The 25734-nt window shown below is 45.3% G+C and overlaps 1 protein-coding gene across 4 annotated transcripts in view; it reads right to left on the reverse strand.

Annotated features, from left to right (window-relative positions):
• NLP1 (nitrilase-like protein 1) overlaps nucleotides 1-25734 on the reverse strand; it is a 52570-nt gene that overhangs the window by 3119 nt on the left and 23717 nt on the right. The gene's annotated exons all lie outside the window — the stretch shown is intronic.

Genomic DNA, 25734 nt, shown 5'->3' on the forward strand with positions numbered 1-25734 from the left:
TTTTTAAGTTGATGCTTTTCATGTAAATTGCTTTTGATAGCCAATGGCCTTTATATATGCACCAAGGGCTCACTCTCTTGCATTCTACCCACGGGAGATGCAGAGCAGAGCTGCCACTGTTGTACCTCGTTGAAGCAATATAAAGAATAACCCAAAGGGGCGCCATAGTTTGGGGCCAGTGCACTCTTGGTTGGAACTCCGTCACTCCGTGTCTTGTGTGAAGTCTCTCTCTTTCAGTTCAATTGTTTTGAAGCATCTAAAGTCTGTTTAGTCTGTTCTTTTCCGTTGACACGTGGTGCCGTCCTGTTATAGTGGTATTAGCGCTCCAATTGTGTGCTTTTTTGAAAGCATACTGGTCCTCACAAGAACAGACAGAGCAAGATGGCGATTCTAGATTCTACAGAGTACCTGCAGTTTCTTCTTGACGAGCTCCGCGACATACTTTCGTGGCAATCTCAGCAAAATCTTTTGATGCTGCAAACTTTCCAACAATTCCTTTGTTGTCCCCTCTGATGCCCTAGGTGGTACCACCTCCTCCGACACCTTGAAGTACAAGAGCCTCATCCGACAACCTACTCAGCCTCCACTTGGGGGAGTTTTTAGGAACATGGTACAGCCGTCTGACCTTGTCTGTTACAATGGCGTTTGTCAACTTTGTTGCCACTACCTCCCCCACCACCAGCACCTCCTCAGTACAATGGTTTGAACCCTTATGGATAGCCCTACTATCCACATCTACGATTTGCACCAAACCAACCAAAAGATTTCAAGGATGGCCAGACTACAATAAAATTTCACTTTTTTTGGAGTGAAAGATAGGAAGAAAGCCCTACACTTCCTCCAACAATTTGATGACATCTATGCCTTGGGAAATGTAAGGTGCAACGGAAGTGAATGTTGAACTTTGCTCAAGATGAGTGCTCCGAACTGTGTTCAAGGGTTCCTTTTACTTACGGAAGGGATAGCCTTCCGTTCCTTTAGTGAGAGAGTGCAAATGATCACAAACAAAGTGGTAGACATTGTGAATGAAGGTGCTGAGACTGACAGATAGAGAGAGAAGAGAATACGACACCAGAATGTTGTCAAACCCTCCTTCAAGGGCCCCACTCTATGGCGAGAGAGGTCTATGCTATTGATTGCACAATCCTCGTACAAAGGTCTAAATGCAATGGACTTGCCGACAACGAGACGGGCTGAAAACTGAAAACGCTAGTGGCTGAAATCTGCAAATCTTGTATCTGCTGAATTTTGACTCTATGTCGATGACGACGACGGAGACGGAGACGGCGACGCAACGACGATGTGCTGAAAACGCAGATGCTGAAATCTGCGAAGAGCGGGCTGAATCTGCAAACGCTGGCTGATCTCACCGTGTGGCGAGGATCTGCTGCGGGTAGGTGAGATTTGCAAGGTTTGTTGGCTGCTGTGTGGAGTACGATTTTGCTGAAAACTGCAAACGCTGATGCAAAAATGGGTTCTGTCGCCAAGAAACTGCAAACGCTAGGGCTGATTTGCTGTTCCAAAAACGCTAGGCTTGAGGGGATATCTGCTGCAAAAATGCTAGGGAATCTGCTAATGCCAGGCTGATCTACATCTTGCAAAACGTCGGGGCTGATCTGCAGTTGCTGAAAACGCTAGGCTGATCTTGATGGCTGAAAAACGCTAAGTCCTCCTGCCGTTCTTGCTGAGAAGGTGCACTGCTAGAACTTGGTTCCCTGCTGCCTCTCTTCTACCAGAAAGTGCTAGTGCTAGCTTTTCTTATTTAGTCACTTGCAAGATTTTCCCTACCCAGTTTCCCAACAAAGTCCCTTATTAATAATAAATGAAAAATGGCTAAAATAGGGAAAATATGTTCTGTGCACTGTAAAATGCTCATGATGGATTCTGATGGTAATGCTGATGATCATGCTGTGTGCAACCAGAGGATATGCAACTACTTTAAGTGCCTGGACATGCACGGCTTGCGAACAGACTCACAAACGTGCCAGAACACTTCCTAAGCTAACTGAACCCTTCTCATGAAGTAGCTTGTCCACATGCACATAGGGTTAGATGTGCACGTGACAGGAAACTACACAAAAGAATCAAAGATTTCTCAAGCTGCGGGATTTCTCAAAGATAATGCTATGTAGTGGTGAAGTTCAATTGCCACCCAACCGCATGCTCCAACGACTTGGCATGCTTTCAAGACTATTTTTGCACGAAGTTATATGACCTCCCTGATAGAAGTCCAAATTTTGTCAGAGTGGGGAAACTTGAAAATGCTTGCCACGGAGACCATGGAAGACTACAACCAAAGGTTCCTTGATATCTAACTTCTCGTGCCTTTCTTCAAGCTGATTCCCTTGGAGGACCAATGCGAGCAATATACAATTGGACTGACATCACCTTTACAGGACTCTAAACAAGTATCAACAATGCAAGAACTTATGGACCATGCTGTGGTCGGATACAAACTTATGAAGGGTAAGCTAGAGTTTACTACAAAAAAAACCTAGAAAACACTCCGAATCCTTGACCACAACGAACAAACCCACGTGAATCTCGTGAAAGTCAACCACAAAGGTCTCGCTCGACGCTACAACAATGAGAAACTTTATTACAAGAAGGCCGATGCTTTGGATGTTTTCAATCAGGGCATAAGTTTTACAATTGTCCACAACGAACAAATAGACCCACAGAAGCCTGCCCTTGCTCCGACAGCCGACACATCCTCCGTACCACCTCCGGCTAAGCGAGCTAGACTTGCAATTGGACTTGTTCCTGTAATGTATGGCATTTATCTCGAAAGTTTTAATGAATTGTGCACAGCCTATGGGAAAATCAACGGCTTCAAATCACTTATTTTCTTTGATCCATGAGCCACCAAAAATTTTATCCATCCTAACTTCTTAAAGCAAATGGACTTTGACTATGATCCACAAGCTAGAGAACTTGAAGCCGAGTTAGCAATTGGGTAGACTCAAAACGTGGTACCCCTTATTGGTGCTCTTCCCATCACTATCCGAGGATACCATGGAAAGGCAGACTTCCACATCATGCAATTAGGCAATTGCGACACTCTCTTAGGCATGCCTTGGCACGACAAGAATGATGCGGCACTCCAGCTCAGGAACCGTACAATCACTTTGATGCAGAAAGACAAACTAATCGTCCTTAAAGTTTGACTATCCGAAAAAAAACCCTAAATGAATTTTTTGTATTTAGATACTTTTTAAACTTTGTTTGAAAAATACTGTTTGGAAATTAGTTTGAAATGGATGTTATCTATTTTGAACTTGTCTTGGTGCCAATTTGAGATTGCTTGATTCTCGTTTTGAGACAGGATTAGGTACTCATGGCTCGGGCTTTCCCGAGAGGAGTATTAACAAGAAAGTCCGAGCAGGATTTACTCTCTGAACCTCCTAGCGATGCAGGCTGCGGTCTGGGAGTGTTTGGTTGTAAAAGGCCTCTATATCTCATGGCCCGAACCTTTTTTAGGTTATTTGCGAGAGGAGTGATGAGGGAGTCGTTGAATAGCTCATGGCCTAACTTGGATGGTTATTTGCGAGGGGAGTGTTCATCGAGACGATTGTCACAAAGTGATGACGTGGCATGACCTAAAGGACGGACTCCGGACAGAGAGGGGTCTTATCCCTAGTGAAAGATGTGGAAGAAGTTTTACTTTAAAGTCTTGCCGAGTGGCCCAATTTTCAAAGTTCACTTCCTACCAACTTATGGGACCCTATCCGATGAGGCCTAAGGGATGCACAAGGAATAAAAAGAACTTGCACAAAGGCTGATAACGTGGCAACTGTACAGACGCCCGTGTTTTACGCTGCTTACGTGGCAGGCCATACAAACTTCCGCAAAATACCTTGGTAGCTTTAGCGCTAGCTTTTGGGGCTCTGCTTTTGGGCATCCCTTGTAATGTTTATAAGAGGCCCTTGGGCCTCACTTTGCACAGCATCTGGACGCAAAGTCTGAGAGCAGAGGACCCTTGGGAGTTGTACTTTGGTGTGAGCAATAATAAAGAAATACCAAAAGGGACGCTTGTCTTTGGGGCCAATGCGTCTGGGCGCGGAACTCCGCCGTGCTCTCTCTCTCTCTCTCTCTCATAGATCTTTAAGGTCTCTTGGGATAGTTTTCTACGACATTAAAATACTCTTCTCGGGTGTGTGGTGTAGATGTGCTAATAAAAAGAGGAAAATGGTATGACCTTTCTATCACTCAAGTGTGGTAGATTGGTTATGCGATTTCCCTCTCGAATAACTGGTTTTGAGTTCAACTCTCCTCGTCAAATAGATCTTTAAGGTCTCTTGGGATAGTTTCCTAAGACGTTAAAATACTCTTCTCCTTCTTCTTCTTCTTCTTCTCTCTCTCTCTCTCTCTCTCTCTCTCTCTCTCTCTCTCTCTCTCTCTCTCTCTCTCTCTCTCTCTCTCAAAGTTCAATGATTTTGCAGTTTCTATTCGTGTGTTGCTATTGATTTCTTGCTTGGAGTGTCCAAGCGTGTAACAGTGGTATCAAAGCTCAGAAAGATTCTTCTTCTACAGAGGACCCGATCCCTTTTGCAACGCACATAGGTTCTCGAGGAGAATCTGACAGAGCAATGAAGATTTTGTTTGTCAAAGAATCTTCGTGTCCCTGTCTCGGACTTGTTAGCGACTCCCACCCTTAATCCATCGCGCATCGGGGGCGCTCCCGTCTTCATCGCTCTGTCTTAAGGGGCATAAGCCATAAAGAACCCAAGAGCACACATGGGTTCTTGCCGAGAAATATGACAAAGATAACACCTCTCACTAAGAGGAAAGTTGAAATCCAACGCAAGAAGAACTGAAGAAAAGAATGAAGAATTGAGCAAATTTTCGGGGGGGGGGGGGGGGGAGTTTGCCATTGGGGAGTGAGTACAAACGTCAATTGGAGGTTCACACGTGTGTGAAAAGATTGATGAAGTACTCCCACGACCCGAAATATGTGAAGCATCTGAAGACTTACCCGATGGATGAGATTCACGCAAGATTGCGAGAGGCCATTGATTCTCCGCTCAGATCGAGAAGAAAGCTGAAAGGACGGACTAGTGCAAAAAAGCGGAAACTGTACTCGCAGAAAGAGCTGGACAGAGCTCTTGACAAGAAGATGAACCAAATAATGAAAGGCTTGAAGCACTCTCGGAAGAAGAGGAAATCGGTGGATTCCCCCGGTTATTTGGGCCGGAAGTCGACTTTCAAGGTAGCAAGCACATCCAAGAAGCATGCTCGTTTCAAAGATGACTTGGACTTTTCTTTGTCTTAAGAGAGTTCCGATAGTTCGTCATCCTCTAGATCTAGTGAGGTTGAAGCGAAGAAAAAGCAAGAAAAGCAAGGAAAGTAGATTTTTGGAAAAAAAAAGTATAGAAGGCATGGGAGGCCATCTAGCAGTTCAGAGGATCATCCTCTTCAGATAGGTAAGAGATAAGCAAGAAGACCAAGGAGTTCACGGAAGAGGGTTAGGCCGTCAAGTTTGAGACGTTTTCAGGCTACCAGGACACTTGTCGAGCCCTTGAGTTTATACAACAGTTTGATGTCACCTTCTCAGGAGGTTGGTTCACAGAACTGCGAAGGGTGGCATCTTACTTGAATGGAAATGCACAAACATGGTGGTCTACTTTGTTGTTACGTAGAGACGCACCTACGATCTGGGTAAAATTGAAGAAACTTTTCACCCCAACTCGGATATCAAACGAATACGAAGAAGATGTCATCACGACTTGACATTATCTGAGGATGACTAACAAAGACATGTTGGATGACTATTGCCATAGGTTTTGGGATACTACTTCCTGGCTAGTGTCCTTGTTTTGGAAGATTATCTTGAGGGACCAGATTGAGTGGTTTTGTTGTGCTATTCGGCAATATTGTTTCCGTAAAGGCTTATGAAACTGGCCCGTGGGGCGGTAGGCGTTGGCTTTCACCCGAAATTCTTTACTTTAAACACACACACAGAGCACTTTGCAAAGAGAAGCTTCGACGGGAATTAACACTTGAATACACACACGGCTCGGAAGCTAGAATGCCCCGAGCAGACGCCGACAACCTGTAGGCCCCAAAATTGGCGCCCCTTTCAGTATTTCTTTATTCTTTGACAGAGGGAATAAAACCTGTGATCTCCTATGAGCTACCCCGCATAATCCAGGCTGAGAAACACCTGTTATGGCCCGATTTCGGCAACGTAACTGTACTAGGACGCTTCATAGTCAGTATCCCCACGCAATAGATGACTTTCCCGACACATATGGACACTTTGCAAAACTTGGCGAGAATCTGCAGCACGCTGAATTCTCTGTTTTCTGCCCCAAAAAAGCGCAAGATTACCTCTACAACGGTCCCCTCGCGTCCCGAACCTCCTGGGGGTATTAGGGTCCGTTTAGGGCCGAAACCCTAAACCTGTAAAAATACACAGCAGGCTGTAATTCCCTGTTTTGGGCTCCGTTTTGCGTGCCCGTCGCATCTGTAGCAAGACCTCGAGCTCCCGCACCTGTAGGGCTACTTGCCCTTTGAATCGGACGAGATTTCTCATGTGAAACCTCTCCAAATTCACCTGTACCTGTGGGGGATTAGCCACTAGCTAACCCAGTACCTGTGCAAGAGGCTCTTGCCTCGGCAATCGCGCATGAACCCACACAACTATACATCAGTCAAATGAAAAGCCCTCTTGTGGGGCATCACATAACTGCATGTAAGGGAGAGAGAGAGAGAGAGAGAGAGAGAGAGAGAGAGAGAGAGAGAGAGAGAGAGCAGTGTAGCGTGCAGAGCATCACTCCTAGCACCACACTGTACATAGAGGGAAAGGAAGCACTCCATAGCTCTTAACTTGTGGGGGCAGAAAGCAAAGTGAGGCTCTTCCCAGCTTAAAAATTCAGCGCCAACTTTTCTGGAAGGGGCAAGTTCATGAAATTCTGCCACTTGGCGCATTTACAAGCATTTTCCCGTTTCGGGTTTGCCGCCTAAAAATCTCCCGACTGGTCGCCCAGTTGACTTCGCGGCAGAGTTGTAAAATGTTCCCCTAGACATACCGGAGATAATGACGCGAACACATTTCACGGCCCAAAATAGCAGTTCCCTAAATTTTAGGAAATGATTCCGTTGGGCTCCCAGTGGTCATCTAACCATCTATTCTCATTGGGACCGCATCCAAAAGTGCAATGTGGCCCAACTGTCGGATACTTTCTGTTGGTAGTCACACCTTGACTTTAGGCCTTTATTGAGTTCACTTCCTAGTATCCACCAACTTGCTAAGTGCGACCGGGGGACCTATATGATCTTGATCTAAGCCTAGACATCCTCTTACTATACGAATTCCAATGCCGACCACTTCCCGTCTGCGAGTGAAACTACCGTTCACATTGGCCATACAATGTCCGACCGTTTGCTACTTCAACAAGAGGGTCTTAAAAATAAAACACCCATTGGAAAGAAACCAACAACTAAAAGTTAGCGTTTTCCACGTCCTCATGACATAGTTAACAGCTGCCACGTCCTCGTGACATACCCCCCTCTTGAAATCGCAAACGTCCTCGATTGCATACCATAAATACACACCACTGATGATCTTGTGCTATTAACACTCTTTTATCATCGCATGTATCTGCAAGAAAGGTCGTAACACATAGATACAAATGACTTAATGAGACCTTCATACTTTTGTCATTTCCATCTATTACACTGAATTCATATGTACATTTGATGTGCTAGCTCTATCATTACCCCTCCTTTGCACATGTTGGGTTGGGGCATAAGTAGGTTGTAACTGTTAGGTGCAGCGGAATGAATGTTTGCGCTTTGCTCAAGATGAGTGCTCCGAACTGTGCTCAAGGTTCCTTTGTTTCTTATGGAAGGTAGAGCATTCCGTTCTTAATGAGAGAATGCTATGATCACAACAAAGTGAATGGATACTGTGCGTGCAAGTGTATGAGATTGAGAGATAGAGAGAGAAGAGAGATACACCAGAGACGTTGTAAAACCCTCCTCTGAAGGCCCCACTCTCGTCGGCGAGAGTGGTCTACTTATGATTGCACAATCTGGTACAATGGGAATGCATGTGACTGATGCAAGTCTAGGTTATGTCGGCGATGACGACGGGGACGACGAGACCGACACTAGGGCTGAAATCTGCAATCTTTCTACTGCTGTCCAAAAACGCTATGGGTTGAAATCTGCGACTAGTCCAAAAACGCGGATTTGGGGGCTGTTTTCTGTGGGTCTTTGACGCTGAAAATCTGCAGGTTTAGGGCTGAAAACTGAGGCTCCTTAAGGCTGAAAACTGATGGTCTTTCCGGGCTGAATCTGCTACTTCTTTATGGGCTGAATCTCCTACTCTTCGATGATGAAAAACGCTGCATTGCTGAAACTACAAAGGCTGAATCTGGGACCAAAAACGCTAGAGGCTGAAGTTGGACCAAAAACGCTAGGCTGATGTTTTCTGTTGGCGATTCCTTGTTGATGCAAACGCTAGGTATGCTGGGGGTTCTGGGGATGATGTGATGATGCAAAACGCCAGGCTGTGATGCTTTTGTCAAAAACGCTAAGAGAGGTTCTGTTTCTTCTTGCTTGGTGGGGAAAACCGCCAAGGTCTTGATGAGAAGTTGCCTGCTGAGCTTGGCTCCTCTTGCCTCTTCTGCCATTTAGTGCTAGCTCTAGTTTGCTTATATACAAACTTAGCAAAATTGCCCTACCTACTTTTGTTGGAAAGTCACTTAAATTAATAAGTGAAAAATGCCAAAAATAGGTAAAATAGGCTAAATGCACTGGAAAATTCCCCTGATGGAATCTGATGGATTCTGGTGGGAATACTGATGATCATGCTGTGTGCAACCACAGGATATGCATCTACACTAAGTGACTGGGCATGCACGGTCTACGAATAGACTCACAAAAGTGCTAGATCACTTTAATCTAGACTGACTGGATTGACTGAACCCTGATCATGCTATAGCTTGTCCACGGACACATAGGGTTGGATATGTCACGTGACAGTAACCCAAAGGCTTCAAGGTAAAGCTGCAATACATTTGGTGACTCTGACAGTTCATACTCTTCCATCCACTTTGCATCCATAGGCGGATAGTTCTTGAACTTCACCAAATAGCGTCTTGCAACTTGTCCTTTAACTTTTCTGTCCTTATGTGCCAAAACTTGCTCAGGTACCAGGATCCCATGAAGTTCTTCAACTTCGAGCTGATCCTCATCTAGCATATCTTTTGGCACATCACCCACGAAGGGTCTTAGAAGACTCACGTGAAACGCATTAAGAATCTTCCACGCATCAGGCAATTTCAGCCTGTAAGCCACATCGCTGATCTTGTCAAGCACTTGAAAAGGCCATAGTAACGCATACTGAGCTTAGGAAACGACCGTTCCTTGCCCTTCAATTTCTTTAACCTTGCCTTTTTGAACCTTAACAGAACCCAATCACCAGGTAATAACAGCAATTCACGACGGTGACAATCAACAGCCTTTTTCTGTTTTGCCTGAGTCTTCTCCAAGGCAACTTTAATTTTCTTGTACATTTCATCCATGTTCTCAACATATCGATCTGCCTCAAAGATCTTGTCCTTTGTATGCAAAATGGGAGGAACTTTTTTGCCGCCTTCAACAATCTCAAAAGGTGCTTTGCCAATAGACGAATACACTGTATTGTTGTACGCATATTCAAGCATAGGCAAATACTGTTCCCACTTGCCCTTATTATCTGACACATAGCATTTCAATAGATCTAAGACAGCCTCTTCTGACTGTCCATCAGTTTGTGGATGAAACGAAGACGAGAACTCGAGCGTAGTGCCCATGTTCTTAAACAATCCTCTCCAGAACAAATTGGTCATGCGAGGATCACGATCACTGATAATCGATTGTGGCATACCATGGTACTTAAACACATTGTACATGAACAAGCGTGCCATCTGATCAGATTTTATCTTCTTCCTGACAAGGATAAAATGGGCCTGCTTGCTGAACCTGCAGATAATGGTCCATATACCATCATTCCTTGTTGGCGTTCTTGGAAGATCAAAGATAAAGTCCATAGCAATGCTTTCCCATGGCTTATCCGGAATCGGCAGTGGTTGTAACAGCCCTGGTGCCTTTTGCCAGTCAAACTTGACCTTTTGGCAAACTATGCATGCTCGCACAAAGGCATCCACACCTCTCCTCGAAGGTAGGCCAATAGAAGAATGTCTCTAGCGCTTTAACTGTCGCATCAATACCACGATGCCCTGCATACGGTGGGACATGACTCTCTTCCATGACCTTATGTTGCAATGGCCTAGTGACACTAAGTCTGCCATGCATCATCATAAAACCATCTCTGAGGAGGTAGTGCTCGTGTATTGCCCCTCTTGCAAGTGTTCAAAGATCCTTGCAAACTCTTCATCAGTAGCATACTGTTCCTTCATGTCATCTAGCTCATGACGATAAGGAATTGACATAGCTGAAAGTTGTGGCTTCCTTGATAACGCATCAGCCACAACAATCTTGTTGCCTACCACATGCATAATCTGGAAGTGGAACATGAAAGAATGTTTGCCCATCGCATATGCTTTTCGGATAACGTTGACTGTGTCAAGAAGTACCGCAAGGTCTGATGATTTGTTTGAACAACAAAATGCATGAAGTACTTGGGCTTGAGCCTCAACAAGCTCCGTACGCGGTGTAGGTTGCCTATTTTGCTGTTGCACTGGTGGCGCTTGCAAGAACTCCATAAACCTTGGATTCTGCACCACCTTCGAAAAGACATTTACCGCGGCAACTAACTGAGTCCTGAACGCATCATCCTTAAGTTGCCCAGTCATAAAGCCCTGTACTAGTGGAGGGACATTCACATTGACAAGAGGTACAGACTGACGTGGCCGTGAGCTCTCGCCAATCTCGACAACCATAGGGATCTCTTGCCTGTCCTTCGACGAGGAACCCTCTTCCATAATGCCCTTCCCTTTGTCGCCATAGTGTAATCCCGCGTTCCTGCACTCTGTGGCTTTACCCAAAACAACCGAGGCTCACTCTTGATTGATGTCCCGGCAACAGAACCTTAAAACCGGCCCGTGGGGCGGTAGGCGTTGGCTTTCACCCGAAATTCTTTACTCTAGACACACACTCAGAGCACTTTGCAAAAAGAACCTTCGACGGGAATTAACACTTGAATACACACACGGCTCGGAAGCTAGAATGCCCCGAGTAGACGCCGACAACCTATAGGCCCCAAAATTGGCGCCCCTTTCGGTATTTCTTTATTCTTTAGACAGAGGGAATGACACCTGTGATCTCCTACGAGCTGCCCCGCATAATCTAGGTTGAGAAACACCTGTTCTGGCCCGATTTCGGCAACGTAACTGTACTAGGACGCTTCACAGTCAATATCCCCACGCAATAGATGACTTTCCCAACGCATACGGACACTTTGCAAAACCTGGTGAGAATCTGCAGCGCCCTGAATTCTCTGTTTTCTGCCCTGAAAATGCGCCAGATTACCTCTACAACGGTCCCCTCGCGTCCCCGAACCTCCTGGGGGTATTAGGGCCGAAACCCTAAACCTACAAAAATACACAGCAGGCTGTAATTCCCTGTTTTGGGCTCCGTTTTGTGTACCGGTCGCATCTGTAGCAAGACCTCGAGCTCCCGCACCTGTAGGGCTACTTGCCCTTTGAATCGGACGAGATTTCTCACGTGAAACCTCTCCAAATTCACCTGTACCTGAGGGGGATTAGCCACCAGCTAACCCAGTACCTGTGCAAGAGGCTCTTGCCTCGGCAATCGCGTATGAACCCACACAACTGTACATCAGTCAAATGAAAAGCCCTCTTGTGGGGCATCACATAAATGCACGTAAGGGGGAGAGAGAGCAGTGTGTAGCGTGCAAGGGATCACTCCTGGCACCACACTATACATAGAGGGAAAGGAAGCACTCCATAGCTCTTAACCTGTGGCAGAAAGCAAAGTGAGGCTCTTCCCAGCTTAAAAATTCAGCGCCAACTTTTCTGGAAGGGGCAAGTTCTTGAAATTCTGCGACTTGGCGCATTTACAAGCATTTTCCCGTTTCGGGTTTGCCACCTAAAAATCTCCCAACTGGTCGCCCAGTTGACTTCGCGGCAGAGTTGTAAAATGTTCCCTTGGTCATACCGGAGGTAATGACGCAAACACATTTTACGGCCCAAAATAGCAGTTCCCTAATTTTAGGAAATGATTCCGTTGGGCTCCTAGTGGTCATCTGACCATCTATCCTCATTGGGACCGCATCCAAAAGTGCAATGTGGCCCAACTGTCGAATACTTTCTATTGGTAGTCACACCTTGACTTTAGGCCTTTATTGAGTTCACTTCCTAGTATCCACCAACTTGCTAAGTGCGACGGGGGACCTATATGATCTTGCTTTGAGCCTAGACATCCTCTTACTATACGAATTCCAGTGTCGACCACTTCCCGTCTGCGAGTGAAACTACAGTTCACATTGGCCATATAATGTCTGACCGTTTGCTACTTCAAAAAGAGGGTCTCAAAAATAAAACAAAACCCATTGGAAAGAAACCAACAACTAAAGTTAGCAGTTGCCACGTCCTCGTGACAGCTTATCAAGAGAGTTACCTCCTCAGCATCCTGAAGATCACACCATTGATTTGATTCCCAACAGTACGCCACCAAACTCGCCACCTTACAGAGTTAGCAAAGCCAAAGAACTTTTGAAGAAGGGTCCCATTCAACTCAATACATCACCTTACTGTTCGCTAGTGTTGAAAGATTGATCTTGGAGAAGAATGCGCATTGACTAGAAGGCTCCTGACAAAATCACCATCAAGAACATGTTTCCAATTACCAGGATCGATGATATACGGGACAGGCTACAGGGATCTACATGTTTCAGAAGAATCGACCTGAAAAGTGGCTATCATTAGATCAATATCGTTCCTAGAGATGTATAAAAAAACCAGCGTTCAGGACGTCCTTTGGATTGTATGAGTATTTGATAACGACTTTCGATTTTAAAAATTGTGGCTAAATGGACTATTTTCTTTATTTTTTGAGTAATTTTTATTTATTGAAATTAGGATACTTAATTGTGTGCACTTAAACTGTAAGGTTAGGAATTGTAGATTTACTAGAATTATTAAAAGCCATAAGGACCGGACAACTCTGATGTGTCATATGATGGGTGACATTAAGCATCACGAAGGGGTTGTACCGTTAGTTCGATTGGAGAGACTAGGAAACGGATATTCCATTGGTGTGGCAAGAAATCCGAACTGGAAAAAGGAATACCCGTAAAGACGTAAGCACAAGAATAAAGATGGGTTCTAAGAAGCTTTTTCTAAAAAGCGAAATATTTTTAAGTGTTTTCCAAGGAAAGCTGTCACAAAGTGATGACGTGGCGGACAGCAGAAACCCTAATTTCTGCCAGAAACCCTAAAATTCCTGCAAACCCTAATTTTTGCCAAAAACCCTAAATTCCGGAAATCGCGGAGGCGGATTATTAATTTTTTTTATTTTTTTTATTTTTTTGGAAAATGATGAGCGACGCGAATTTTGCTTTTGCTTTTTTTTTTAATAAAAAAAAAAGAGAAAAGACTCTCTAAGAGAGAGAGAGAACTGATGCTTTTGATTTTAAAAGCTTTTGGGGCTCTGCTTTTGGGCATCCCTTGTAACCTTTAAATTAGTGGTGAGGGCCTCACTTCTCAGAGCATCTGGACGCAGAGTCTGAGAGTGAAACCCTAACCGCTCTCTTGTACTTTGATGATTGATTAATACAAAAAGAAATACCGAAAGGGGCGCCAGTCTTTGGGGCCAATATCTCTAGGCACGGAACTCCGCCGGGCCAGTGCAAATCTATTGTGATCTGTGAATTGTTTTGAAGTGGTTATTTGGTGCTGTCGCGGTTGATTCTTAACTTGGAGTGTCCAAGTTTGTTACAGTGGTATCAGAGCACGGCCGATTTCTCTTCTACGGGAAATCCGATCCCCGAATTTTTTTCCGCGGCACCTATGGCTTCAGGCAATGATCAGTCGACTCCCTCTGCATCTGGAGATGCGGGCTGGGATCACAACGAAGATTCAGACAGAGAGTATGGCCCGCCTCGGCCTACTCAGGCGGAGCAAACAGAGATGGAGCGTCGTCAATTGATTGGCGATGCAACAAAGATGATGCTCAATTTTGCCAAGGACCCGAAGATGGTAAAATATATGAACCAGACCTCTTTGAAAGAGGTACAGATGGAGTGGCAGAGAACCACAACACCACTCCCGAAACCCGCTCTCAAGAAACCTTCTACCTCCAAGAAATATACGGAGAAGGAACTGGAGAACGTGGTTGATGCACGGATTGCTCAGCTTTTCGACGTGCAAAAGAAAGACAAAAAGCACGGCAAAAAGCACGGCAAAAAGCAGAACAAAGGTACTGACTTCCCGGGATATTTGGGTCGTCAGTCGACATTCGACAAAGCAAAGAAACGGAAGAAGCGTGTTCGATTTGAAGGAGTACCCAGTTCTTCTTCTTCTTCTTCTGACAGTTCTTCTAGCTCCTCGGATTAGAGCGAAGAAGACAGGAAAAAAGCAAAAAGCGAAGCAAGACACAAAGCTTCGGAACGGGCAAGAAAAAGGCAAAGAAGGCTACATCTCGCCCAGAGACTGACAGTTCTACTGAGGACTCGTCTACAGACAGCTCAGATTCCGATGACGGAAAGTTTTATGCGAACAAGAAGAATTTTTACAAAGCCAACCAGTATGACTTTCTCGAAGATAACAGCAAGAAAGTCCGAGAGTTTAAGGAAGGTGGCCACTCGATCAAGTTTGATACTTTTCAGGATACTCAGATGCTTCGAAGGCTTTGTCTCTTATACAGCAGTTTGACATCGCTTTCGCGGGAGGACGCTATTCAGAGCACTCCAAGATTCGGAGAGCTGCCTCTTACTCTGAGGGGAATGCTCGTACTTGGTGGTCCACGCTTCTATTAAGCAAGACTGTGCCGGTTACATGGCTGAAATTCAAGAGGCTTTTTATTTCTTCTTGGTTGACTCAAGAGTTTGAGCGAGATATACGAGCTGCTTGGAACCATCTCCGGATGACCAAGAGCGATACAGTGAATTCTTATTGTGAAAGATTCTGGAGCTCTTTTTTACCCGCCTCTTCATTCAAGAAGATCTCATTCAGAGAACAGATTGAGCAGTTTACCTTGGGTCTACCTACAAAGATCCGAGATCACTGCTTGGAACAGAAGTCAGCTTCTATTCAGGAGTTGATGAGTCATGCGAAGCGGGGCTTTGCCATTCACTCTGGCAGTCTGACCTACCCCACAGATGAGGCCATGACACAACGAGCCAAACAGACTTCTGGGAATGAAAGTAGAATGAAAAAGAGCAACCCAGAGAAAAAAAAAGGATGCACGACCCAAGCTTACTCCTGAGGAGAGAGCTCGCTTCATCAGAGAGGGGAAGTGCTTTGGATGCGGGAAACATGGACATATTTCCGCAAAGTGCCCTGATAAGGCACAGAAAGAACAGAATGATAAAGACGACGACAGGTCTGAGAGTTCGAGAGCAGCTGAGGAATGTGGCAGAAAAGGCAGATAGAAAAGCAGAACTGGTACCACATGGCGTGGGACTTGCATCGAATCAAATGAATGAAAGTACAAACTTTGCCGTTTTTTTTTGGGGCAAAGTGAAGGATGTAGAAGCTCTTTTGAAGGAGCCAAGGCCAACTTCTTTTCACTTGGAATTGGCGGCTCGATTTGGAACTGCGCCCGACAGACTGACGCCACTGGCGGAGGTAGTTCGACTGGCACCCGGATGGGATGTTGCCATTACACCGAGCATTGGCAAACTTCGTTTGCAATGACAGGGGTGTTCAGGGCACGTGAGTGACGTTCTACTCGGGATCCCTTGGTACCACAAGAACTACGCCGTGGTTGACTACCGGGCCGAGAAAGCGACTTTGATAAATGAAGGGCTTAGAGATTGTACTTGATGAACTTCAGTTTTCTTACTCATTCTTTTGGGAGAACTGAACCATGGATAAAAGTTGAATATGTTTTGACCTGAAGAAAAGAACGCCAAGATTTTTTTCTCCACGCTCATGCCGATTGCTTTTGAGAGGGCCTGAAGATCATACCATTGATCTGATATCTGGAAGCACACCACGGAATCGGCCACCTTATTGTGTGAGCCGAGTACAGAATGAAAAGATTATGAACTCAGTGAAAGACCTCTTGGAAAAGGGTCTTGTCCAGCTTAGTACTTCACCGTATTGCTCTCCAGTGTTGTTGATTTTGAAGAAAGACAGATCTTGGAGAATGTGCATCGATTATAGCACTCTCAACGAAATCACCATCAAGAACAGATTTCCGATTCCTAGGATCGATGATATACTCGACAGGTTACAGGGATCCTCGTGCTTTAGCAGGATTGACTTGAAGAGTGGATATCATCAGATCAGGATAGCGCCAGGAGATGTCTACAAGACAGCTTTTCGGACGACTTTTGGGTTATTTGAGTTTTTGGTGATGCCTTTTGGCTTAACCAATGCTCCTGCGACATTTAACCGGATGATGGACAGGATTTTTCGAGAGTACAGGCTATTTGTTGGCACTTTCTTTGACGACATCATTGTTTTCTCGAAGAATGAGGCAGAACACAGAGATCATCTGCTTCAAGTCTTTTAGGCATTACGAGATCACACGCTAGTGATTAATGCAAAGAAAAGTGAATTTTTTCCTACCATGGATACACTTTTTGGGACACATTGTGTCAGCAACACAAAAGGAGTGCAAATGGACCCGGCCAAGATAGAGACTATCCGTGATTGGCCCGATTTGAGGAATGTCCATGAAGTTAGAAGCTTCTTGGGACTATGTTCATACTACAGGCGGTTCATACGAAAGTTTGCAGAGGTTGCTTCCCCTTTGCATATCTTGACACAGAAAGGAGTACCTTTTTCGTGGGGACCCACAGAGGTGACTGCCTTTCAGACATTGAAAGAGAAATTGACTACGGGACCTATTTTGACTTTGCCGGACTTGCAGAAGTCATTCGAAGTATATTGTGATGCTTGTGGTCGTAGTCTGGGTGCGGTCTTGATGCAAGAAGGCCATGTCATAGCTTACGAGAGCCGTTTGTTCTCTAGGCCGGAGATGACAGCACAGATTTATGAGAAAGAGCTTTTGGCGGTTATCCATGCTCTTACTCAGTGGCGGCATTACCTACTCGGAGCGGATTTTATTGTCTTTACAGACCATCAGAGTTTGCGCTACTTCTTGTCACAGAAGCAGCTTTCGGAAAAGCAGATGCGGTGGGCGAACATCTTGTCATAATTTCACTTCCAGATTGTCCATGTGCAGGGACAGAAGAATGTGGTGGCAGATGCTTTGTCTCGGAAACCGTTGGTTCTGGCTATTTCCGCGATACATCATAGGAGCTTCGAGGATATGGTCGATCAGTGTGCCACAGATACAGATTTTGCAGATATTTTCACACGGATACGGGATGGGGAGACAGTAGCTGGATACTCCCTTCGGGAAGGCTACTTGATGAAAAAGACTATGTTGTGCGTTACACAGCCGTTGAGGGAAAAGGTTATGACTGATTGCCACTGTCCACCTTTTACGGGTCACCGCGGCATTGCTACCACCACGAAAGGGGTAGAGAGATATTTCTTTTGGCGGAGACTCAAGAAGGATGTGGAAGAGTTTGTGCGCAGTTGCTTGGTATGCCAGAGGTCAAGTTTGACAGGCATAAGGCAAAGGGATTGTTACAGCCTTTACCCATACCCACCCACCCCTCGGAAAATATTGAAATGGATTTCATTTTTTTTTGATCTCCCGAGAATACAGAATCATCACGATGATTTTCCGATTACATGGCACGTCTGAGACGATTCTCTCCGACAGAGACCCCATATTTATGAGTTGGTTTTGGAAGGCAATTTGGGAGAACATTGGCACGCGGTTGCAGTTCTCGTCATCGTTCCACTTGCAGACTGACGGGCAATCTGAGATTGCCAATTCAGTGATTTTCGATTTATTGAAGTCTTGTATCTCGCATCAGAAAACTCAATGGGAAAAGAACTTACCTTTGGTGGAATTTGCCTACAATAACACGATACACTCTTCAACGGGGAAGATGCCATGTGAGATTGTTGAAACTGCTGCGAAGGTTCCATCCTTCCTGAGCACGAAAGATTAGAAAATTTGAAGCGGATGTATATTCGCGAGATTTGGATACAGCTTTTGCCAAGGTTCGCGAGACTTTGCAGGAGTCTCAAGAACGACAGAAAAAGGCAGCGGATCGCCATCGTCGCGACTTGAAACTGAAGAAGGATGATTGGGTGCTCTTACTTTTGAGAAGGCACGTCTAAGAAAGAAAAAGGGAAAGGAGAGGCTTTTTCCAAAGCTTAGTATGTGATACTACGGACCTTTCCAGATTACTGACAAGATAAATGATGTCTCCTTCCGATTGAAACTGCCGGATACTTGGAGGATTCACAATGCATTGCATGTGAGTCTCTTGAAACCTGTTAAGGGTGATGTGCCTGATGATGGGGAGCCTGATGAGCAACCCAAAGTGGAAGAAAACGAGGAGATCCTTGTTCCTGAACAAATTTTGGCACATAATGATACGAAGAATAAGGGTAAAGTCCGAAGGCGGTTCTTGGTTAAGTTCAAGAACTTTCCTGCATTTGATGCGAAGTGGATGGAGGAGGAGGACCTAGCAGATACTCCTCGGATTGTGAAACTTTACCTCGATGTTTTGGTTTAGCATAGTCTACTCCAAACGGAACCCAGAAACTCAGCTTGGCCGAAGATCTGGTGCAGTGGGATGCACAAGAGGGGAGTCGCTCCACTCCTTTGTCAACAGATGCCTCGATTTTGATACTAAAGTCACTGATGTCTCTTTGAGCTTCAGGGATACTGAGAGCTGACAGTATTCTGCTGGATGACTTTATGAAATGGAATTCCTGATTATGATACTGATTTGTTCTTGACTTCTTGTGAGTGCAGGAACTGATAGCCGAAATGACTGCAGCATTTTGGTCTGATTGATCTCGAATAGACATGGTTGCAATAGGGGTTAGTCAATCGGACATCGATGAGGTCCCGATTGGACCTAGATGTGATTGCTAGCTACATTGCCGATAAATCATGGTCTAAGATCCGAATGAATGTTGAATGTCATGTGATGTCCTGTGATGTCTGGTGATGTCCTGTGATGTCGTGTGATGTGACTGTCGATTTTGTACATGTGCTAGATGTGTGTTCCTAGTACGTAGGTACTAACAGTCAGTGTCTGCTAAGACGGTTTATGGCTTTTGTCGGTTTTGCAGGCGTAATCGCGGTCGATTACAATGCTTTCAAGAGGGGGGTATGTCACAAAGTGATGACGTGGCGGACAGCAGAAACCCTAATTTCTGCCAGAAACCCTAAAATTCCTGCAAACCCTAATTTTTGCCAAAAACCCTAAATTCCGAAAATCGCGGAGGCGGATTATTAAAAAAAAAATTTATTATTATTATTTTTTTTTGGAAAATGATGAGCGACGCGAATTTTGCTTTTGCTTTTTAAAAAAAAAAAAAAAAAAGAGAAAAGACTCTAAGAGAGAGAGAGAACTGATGCTTTTGATTTTAAAAGCTTTTGGGGCTCTGCTTTTGGGCATCCCTTGTAACCTTTAAATTAGTGGTGAGGGCCTCACTTCTCAGAGCATCTGGACGCAGAGTCTGAGAGTGAAACCCTAACCGCTCTCTTGTACTTTGATGATTGATTAATACAAAAAGAAATACCGAAAGGGGCGCCAGTCTTTGGGGCCAATATCTCTAGGCACGGAACTCCGCCGGGCCAGTGCAAATCTATTGTGATCTGTGAATTGTTTTGAAGTGGTTATTTGGTGCTGTCGCGGTTGATTCTTAACTTGGAGTGTCCAAGTTTGTTACAAAAGCAGATGCTTTGCCGTGAGGAATCTGTGTTTGCATTGCATCAGCTCTAGGCTTGTATGACTGAACTTAACACAGTGCCTGAGAACTGCATCCGGGGACGCCTGGAATGTGACTGTATAACATCAGTTTTCAGCTCACTCAGTTTTACTAAGTTTTGTCTAGGTTCACATTTTTAAAAAAGTGACCGGCCGCCCACTTAATAACACTTAAAGCAAGCACTAGGCTTATATGGCTGAACTTAACGTAGCAATCTCTCTCTCTCTCTCTCTCTCTCTCTCTCTCTCTCGCCAACCTTCCCCTTTCTCTAGCGCTACCTCCCACCTCTATTCCGGCCGGCACTGCACCAGCTATTCCTGCTAATCTCTCTCTCTCTCTCTCTCGCCAGAAGGTCGCCAGCCTTCCCCTTTCTCTAGCGCTACCTCCAACCTCTATTCCGGCCGGCACCGCACCAGCTATTCCTACTGGGTGCGGGAGCCTATAAAAGCAGCCCACTCTCTCTCTCTCTCTCTCTCTCTCAGCCTCGTAGAATCACCAACGCTAGCAACAAGGAGCACTTTCACTAGGAAACTGCAAGTGATCGAGAGAAGCCAGTACACGGACTTCGCTTTACCGCACTCAGAGCGACAAGTACCAATTGTGAATTCACGATACGAGTTGTTGTTTCGTGTTTGTGCTTTTGCAGGTACGCCATCACAGAGAAGGAGCAAGGAGGCCTTGGTCTATGCTCAGGGATTCCGGGAACAGAATCAAGAACGGTTTGTAGGGCTTCACGCTCTAGGAACAAATGGACAGAATTGAGAGCTCATCTCTGGGGAATTTCCCGCACGGGAAGGAATTGACCATCGAGTTTGATGATTTAGAACGCAAGGGTCACTCCAATTCTTGTGCTTGTAAAAAAGATTCTCCCTAGTAAAGATCCTCTTTAAGGGGGGGAACCAACCCATCTTCAGGTCCCCAATACTATGTCGATCTTCTCGCTCATCTCTTTTGAGTTAAAAGTTTATTCATTTTCAGCTCGTTGATTATTCGTGTGTGCTCCCTTTTGTGACAGTGGTATCAGAGCTCCGATTCCTCTCTTCCTCTGCAAAGAAGCAAGATTCGGGGAAGGCACGGGAAGAACCATGACGAGCCACAGAAGAACCGCTTAAGACGAACTTCAACAAGTACGAGTTCAACTCGTGGAATTGCAGCAGCTTATCTCACTGCCGGCTGTCCAAAAGGTTTTGGATGGAATCAAGAAGCCGCAAGGAACAAATGCCGATGGGCATCAGGAAATCCCTGCCGGTGGTAGAAACCCGTAGGAAGAAGATGTGGAAAGAGGTGCCGAAGCGCACAAGGCATCTCCGGATCAAGGCAAAGGGCCTTCCAAGAGCAAGGGCCAAGAAAATGAACGAACGAAAGGATGCCTCTATCTCTTCTCCATCATTCTCTCTTGATTATACTACTACATCTACTTCTCATACAGTATATAATTCTTCTCCAAAAAAGAAAACTCCTACTACTTCCCTACGGAAGCCCAAGTTCAAGAAGGATAACCGCAACCGTCATCGCAAGATGCGGGTTTTCAAATCCGGTGACAAGGATGTCAAGTTTGACAACTACACACGACAAAGAGACATCTCCAAGGCACTGTCTTTCATCAGGCAGTTTAAAGTTGCTTTTGCCAACAGGAACTTCACCGAATAATCCAAGTTGCGTCATGTTGGGATGCATCTCAAGGAGACAGCAAGCAACTAGTGGTTAGCCAAAATTCTGGAAGGTGCACAAACCACAACATGGGCGCAATTCAAAACTGAATTTATGAACAGTTTCGAAAGGAATGGGATTGGCTCGCCCAAAAGGAACATGAGAAAGTCACGGCTTATGTTGACAAGTATTGGTAGGTTCTTCAGAAAAGTTACGCCTTTCATGAAGATTTTCGACGAGGAAAAGATGCGAAAATTCGAAGCATGCCTTCAGCAACCGCTTCGGAAGAGCATGAAGGTGTTACCCCACGATACCCTTCAGCGGATGATGGAATTGGCAATCATTGCCGAGGATCTACACTCCACTGGTAGCCCCCAACGGATGGAACATAGCACGTACCAAGCAAGGCAACGAGCGGTTTATGATGATCATGGCGACCAAGGCAAATAGCGTCCCCCTGAGGACCCGGATCAACCTAGAAGCCAAAGGGTACCGGCAAACGGCTCAAGTATCTCACGCCAAATCAAGTACAAACCTTCAAAGAACAAGGAAGGTGCTTCTATTGTGGTGAGAAAAGACACATGAAGACCGACTGCCCTGTTCGGCAGCAACGACAGGAACAAGCATCTTCGAAGAAGGAACAATCGAAGAAGGAACCTGCTCTACCGAGCTCGAATTCCATTCCTAATGTGCAGGGGAATACGGAAACAGAAAAAGGAAAGAGTCGGCTCCTTAAAGGCTTGGGATCTGTGAATAACCAGCGGGTGTTGATCCTCTATGACCCTGGATCGACAAACAACATCATCTCACTGGAAACTGCAGGACGCTTGGGCCTCACACCGGCTCAGCTTGGAACTACGGTTACTTCCGGATCGGCATTGGAGGGGTTGACCACCAATGCAACTCCCATGCAAGGACAACTCAATCTTCGGATTGGGGAGTACAAGGACCGCGAATCATTTTTGATGGCACCCATCGAGGGCGGGGTGGTCTCGTACGGTCACGTACGTTTTGTCCACGTACGAAGATGTACGGTACTCATCGAACTAGAAAATGTCGTACGACATGGTTACGTACGTTCAAAAATAAAAACATGCAATACACTTGGGACAATTAGACAATTGATTATCACAGTGGGGATGTCGTGGTATTTAGTCAATACTATGCATGATGGAGCTGATGGTTATATTGTCTTGTGGGTGACTACCATGGGTCTATACCTTGCACTTTCCTTTAAGGGTGAATCTGGGCTTATCCTGGATTCATTGAGCCATTGAGCAATCTCTCATGACTCATGAGAGAGCTTGAGAATGACTCGTGAGCTTGAGCCTTGGGTTGGAACATAATGGAGAAGAACAGAAAGAGGGCATCCATATATAGATTTAGAGTGTAGATACTTGCCCTTGAACAAGAGAGTTAGATGAGAGGATGGATGAGAGAGAGAGAGAGAGAGAGAGAGAGAGAGAGGAGACTAATGGAATCCAAGGTGAAGGACCAAAGCAATGAGAGAGAGTGAGAGAGAGGAGTCTAATGGAATCCAAAGCAATGTGTGTGTGTGTGTGTGTGTCTGTGTGTGAGAGAGAGAGAGAGAGAGAGAGAGAGAGAGAGAGAGAGAGGAGGCTCAGGCATGTGGGAGGTGGGGGATCCTAGGCTAGGTGGGAGGGATCCTATGCCAAAAGGTAACCCAAAAACCTCTCAAACAAAAGCACAGTCAACGGACTAAAAAACTGATCAAACGAACTAAAAAACCACCGGACGCAACGGACGCCTTGACCGGGCGAGACGCCGCCGGACGCCTCGTTCTGTCCGACGGACGAGAACAACCCTGATCGAGGGATGTGATATCATCTCGGGTATGCCATGGCACTACCATATGCAGCCGGTCCGAGATTATGTAGAAAAGACACCTCGCTTTTGAGCACGAGGGCAAGAACATTAAAATTTTTGTTGATGCAAGGGGTTGGCTATTCCCTATTGTCAGCCATATCTCCATTAAAAAGGAAATAAAGAAGTGCGTTTCTGCTTACATGATTTTCGCACGAGAAAAAGATAAACTAATGAGAGTTCGCTCATTAAACGTTTTCAATTTCTTGAAAAGTATAAGGATTGTTTCACAGACACTCTGCCAGATACGCTACCTCCAGAACGTCCGGAAGATCATTGCATTGATCTCGTATCGGGTAGTTCTGTCCCAAACCAATCCCTTACAGGGTCTCTTGCTCAACAAGAGGAAATTTTGAAGCAAGCCAACGAGCTTCTGGAAAAAGGTCTAGTATGATCAAGTACTTCGCCCTATTGCTCTCCAGTCTTACTAGTGCAGAAGAAAGATTGCATGTTCCAAATGTGCATAGACGATGGATCTCTGAACAAGATCACTATCAAGAATCACTTTCTGATTCCTCAGATTGATGATATTCTCGATAAGTTGCAGGGTGCATGTCACAAGACGGGCACCACGTGCCAATAGAAAAGAACAGACTGAACAAACTTTTAGCACTTCAAATAACGACTGAATGGAAAGAGAGAGACTACACGAAGAGTGGCGAAGTTCCACCCTAGAGAGCATTGGCTGCAAACCTTAGCGCCCCTTTCGGTATTTCTTTATATTAATTGAACTCAGTACAATGCCGGTACTCCACCCTCTGCACCTTCGTGCTGAAACATACCAGAGATGAGCCCTTGGCTAAAGACCCTTGGCCATAAAAAGCAGTTACATGAAAATCTTTCAAACTCAAAAGCAACTATCCCAAAAGCAAGTGCTCAAAAGTAGCCAGCGCAAAAGCAGGAAAATCCGTACAGCTCTGCCATGTCAACAGCCAGCATAAAATCCAAAAATCCGCGCAATCTGCCACATCAGCAAGCCAACGCAAAATGTGGAATTCTGTACAGGATGCCACATCATCAAATTCTACGCTTTTTTTGCGTGTGTGTGGGCTGCTTTACCTTAGGCCCCATCGGATGAGAACCTTAGGTTGGTTGGATCTTCTTCTGCTGCTTCTGTTGCTTCTCTTAGGGTTTAGGCCCCTCGACCGAGATCTCCAAGTTGGCTCTGTTTGTCACAAGGACGTGGCAATTGTTAACTATGTCACGAGGACGAGGCAACTGCTAACCTTAGTTGTTGGTTTCTTTCCAATGATTTTTGTTTTATTTTTGAGACCCTCTTTTTAAAGTTGCAAATGGTCGGACATTGTATGGCCAATGTGAATGGTAGTTTCACCTACAGATGGGAAGTTGGTCGGCACTGGAATTCGTATAGTAAGAGGATGTCTAGGCTTAGTCCAAGGTCATGTAGGTCCCCCCGTCGCACTTAGCAAGTTGGTGGATACTAGGAAGTGAACTCAATAAAGGCATAAAGTCAAGGTGGGATCACCAACAGAAAGTATCCGACACTTGAGCCACATTGCACTTTTGGATGCCGTCCCAATGAGAATAGATGGTCAGAAGACCAGTGGGAGCCCAATGGAAGCAGTTCCCTAAAAATTAGGGAATTGCTATTTTGGGCCGTGAAATGTGTTCGCGTCATTACCTTCGGAATGACAAAGGGAATATGTTACAACTTTGCCGCAAAGTCAACCGGGCAAAGTTGCGCGTATATGCACTAGGTCCTGAGACAAACTTCAACTGTAGATCAAGATATCATCGAGAAATACAACAATGAAGCTGCCTAAAAATGGTCTCAGCAGATCATTCATCATCTGCTGAAACGTAGCAGGAGCATTGGTCAAACCAAAAGGCAAGACCAAAAACTCATAGTGACCATAACTTGTCTTAGGAATATCTTCCAGTTTGATCCGTATTTGGTGATAGCCTGATCGCAGGTCTATCTTCGTAAAATACAACGCTCCAAGGAGCCGATCTATCAGATGGTCCATGCACAGGAGCAGATACTTATTCTTAACAGTGAGTTTATTCAACCCTTTGTAATCCACGCAGAAGTGCATAGTGTTATCCTTCTTTCAAGAAAGTAACGCTGGCGCTTCCCACGGGGATTTACTTCGCCGAACAAAACCCTTGTCAAGATAATCTTTCAGTTGTCGTTGAATCTCGTCCTCCTCGGTTTTACTAAACCGATAGGGTTGCTTTGAGAAGGGTTGACTACCAGCCACCAACTCAATGCCATGATCTACTCCTC

The sequence above is a fragment of the Adiantum capillus-veneris genome, chromosome 2 (genome assembly GCF_014529385.1).
Source record: "Adiantum capillus-veneris isolate H3 chromosome 2, ASM1452938v2, whole genome shotgun sequence".
Classification (NCBI taxonomy): Eukaryota; Viridiplantae; Streptophyta; class Polypodiopsida; order Polypodiales; family Pteridaceae; genus Adiantum; species Adiantum capillus-veneris.